General features: G+C 43.4%; 1 protein-coding gene across 1 annotated transcript in view; it reads right to left on the bottom strand.

The window, feature by feature from the left end:
* LOC105503298 (zinc finger protein 696-like) overlaps positions 1-3,140 on the bottom strand; it is a 75,721-nt gene that overhangs the window by 949 nt on the left and 71,632 nt on the right.

Raw genomic sequence — 3,140 nt, 5'->3', positions numbered from 1 at the left:
CTCGATCTCCTGACCTCGTGATCCGCCCGTCTCGGCCCCCCAAGGTGCTGGGATTACAGGCTTGAGCCACCGCGCCCGGCCCTCTAAAGCTTTTTTAATAAACGTCCACTCCTGCTCTAAAACTTGCCTCAGTCCCATGTCCCTCAGTGGAATTCTGTCTTCTGAGGAGACGAGAATTGAGGCCGCTGCAGACCCGTGTGGATTCGCCACCGGTAACAAGAGGTGAAACCAAAGAGAGATACGGCAGGCACGGTGTTTTCTCCTTTACTCTCCCACCGTAACAATCATCGACACAAGATTTCTGTGACCAAACATGGGTTTTCTTTGTCCCTCACACTAAGCAGTGGGCGCCAGCTGGGTATCCTCTAATTCAGTTCTGACACCATCTACCCAGAGAGCATCAGGTCCCACACACTGAGAGCTCAGTTCCCAAGACTGCACACCCCGCCAACACCACACACACACACAAAACAGTCACAAGTCCGGGCCTCCAGAACCTCTGACCTACCAGCTTCAAGTTGGGGTTCCCATGACCCCCTCATTAAGCTCACAGAACTCAGGGAAATGCTTATGTTTAGCTGTGTATTATAAGGGATATTGCAAAGACTATAGATGAAGGGCCACGTAGGGTGAGGCACAGGGCGAGGGGTACGGAGCTTCCATGCTCTCCCCCAGGCGCCACCCTCTAGGACCCTCCCTGCATTCAGCTACCCAGAAAAGCTCTCTGAACCCAGTCCTCTTGGGTTTTCTTTCTTTCTTTCTTTTTTTTGGGGGGGGGGCGACAGAGTCTCGCTCTGTTTTTTTTTTTTTGAGACAGAGTCTCGCTCTGTTGCCCAGGCTGGAGTGCAGTAGAACGATCTCGGCTCACTGCAACCTCTGCCTCCCAGGTTCAAGCAGTTCTCCTGCCTCAGCCTCCCTAGTAGCTGGGACTACAGGCACGTGCCACCACGCCCAGCCAATTTTTTGTATTTTAGTAGAGACGGGGTTTCACTGTGTTAGCCAAGATGGTCTCGATCTCCTGACCTCGTGGTCTGCCCACCTTGGCCTTCCAAAGTGCTGGGATTACAAGCGTGAGCCACTGTTCCCCGGCCCCTCTTGGGTTCACATGGAAGCTTTGTGCCATCACCATTCCTTCCCCCAGGGCGTGGGGTAAGTAGGGGTTACTGTCTCGGGTCTCAAGACCCACAGTCAACAAGGCAAGGGACCATCAGAGTGGAAGGAGCGCAGGAGGACACCAGAGGCTGCCCCTGAGGCTTAAAACGTTCAATAGTCTATTAGGTTGCTGCAAAAGTAATTGCAATAACTTTTGCACCAAACTAGTAACAAAAGACTCACCAAGTCTGTGGGAGTTATCAGCTAGGAACCATGGACAAAAAATATCACAACATCAAAACAGTGTAAAGTGCTATGTATACACAAGTTATTCAGTGCAGTGGAGTCCCATCTCACAGCGGCTGGGCTTCCAAAAATTAGCTTACCACCATGCCTAGCTAATTTTTGTATTTTTAGTAGAGACAAGGTTTCACCATGTTGGCCAGGCTGGTCTTGAACTCCTGACCTCAGGTGATCTGCCCGCCTCGGCTTCCCAAAGTGCTGGGATTACAGGCGTGGGCCCCCACACCCCGCCCGTTCAAAATCTTAAATCCACAGAGGTCATTCTCTAATTGCTCCACTTACACTCAAAAATACATTTTGATGACAGCATGCATTATGCTATAAGTATTTTACAGAAAATGTAAAATTTTTTAGTTACCATAAACTCTCCTAAAAAATTATTTCAAAATACATTTTCTCTTAAGACATTTCAAAATTTGACATTTCTTAATACAGTGCTTACCATCTACAACCCACTGGTATTAATGCTTTTACTATTCAAACTAATGTTATAGTAACCACTCTGTGTTAGGACTTAATAACATCTACCTTTTACCAATAAATCCAGACCGTGCTAACTGACTGACTGAATCTTCTGGCCTGCAGACAGTGCACGCCTCTTGTCCCAATTAAGTGATCCAAATGTATTCATGGCTATAAATGACCTCAAACACTCCAGTGAAAAGCCATTTCTCACCACATTAGAAAATTCCAAACCTCTCATCAGAACCTGCAAAGTGCTATGTGGAGTGATGTCCGGTGGGGAAAACAGTGAGAAAGGTGTAGCCGTAAGACAGGCAAAGAAGGGCTGTGATCAATGCATAGTTAGGGATGAACAAAAAGAGACAGCAGAGGGCTGGAGATTATTAGAAAATGAAACAAGCAAATTCTTCTTCATAAGTTTAGAGAAAGCCAGTTGTGTAGCCTGGGAGCAGATGTCCTCTCTCCACGTGCAAAATTAATACCATTTCTTCACCAAGGATGTTTTCAGTCTCTAACTTGAAAGCACAAACTTGCTTCAACAGAATTATTTACTTCTAATTATAAGAAATGTTATTCACCAGCACTATATTTGTTTACTTCTTTTACATATCAAAATAACCCAGTAACTTACGAAGCATCCCCACTGTTTACCTGAACAAACTGCCCAATAATGTAAATAAACCCAACGATATCAATTATAAAAAGTAAAAGAACAACAAAAGTAAAAGAACAAAGAAAAATTGGCTTAAATTGGGTTCTTTAAATGAAATAACTAAATAAAATGTATGAGTTATATAAAATATTACTTAATACACTCATTGTGAAATTGCTCACATCTGAAAATGATTTGAGGAGCATCACTAAGGTTTATGTAAATTCTTCTCATCCCTGGGCAGGGCATGGAAATAATGCTGCGTGAACAATGGGATAGGGACATTTGATATGAGGTCCAGCATGAATAAGAGGCAGGTAAAAACAGAGGGTTTGCATGAGGAGATTCTGAACCAGGAGCCAGAATATTTTACAGAAATGAATTCAATACAAAGGAAAGAACAGAGATTTCTTTCAACATCTTTGAGGTTTATAGTTTTCTATAGTAAATAATCATGTCTATTAAAATTATCTGTTTTATCCAATCCTGCCATTTTCTTTGTGGTCTGTACCTTCAAACTAGGTAGACACCAACACTCATACAAACACAATTACTTGCTCCATAATTCTCTTAAACCTAAAGTTCATCTTTATTGCGTTTGCTTTGTTCTTTTTTTTTTTTTTTTTTTTTT

This window comes from Colobus angolensis, unplaced genomic scaffold (genome assembly GCF_000951035.1).
Source record: "Colobus angolensis palliatus isolate OR3802 unplaced genomic scaffold, Cang.pa_1.0 Scaffold84, whole genome shotgun sequence".
Taxonomy (NCBI): domain Eukaryota; kingdom Metazoa; phylum Chordata; class Mammalia; order Primates; family Cercopithecidae; genus Colobus; species Colobus angolensis.
This window is presented reverse-complemented; position numbering and strand designations above follow the sequence as displayed.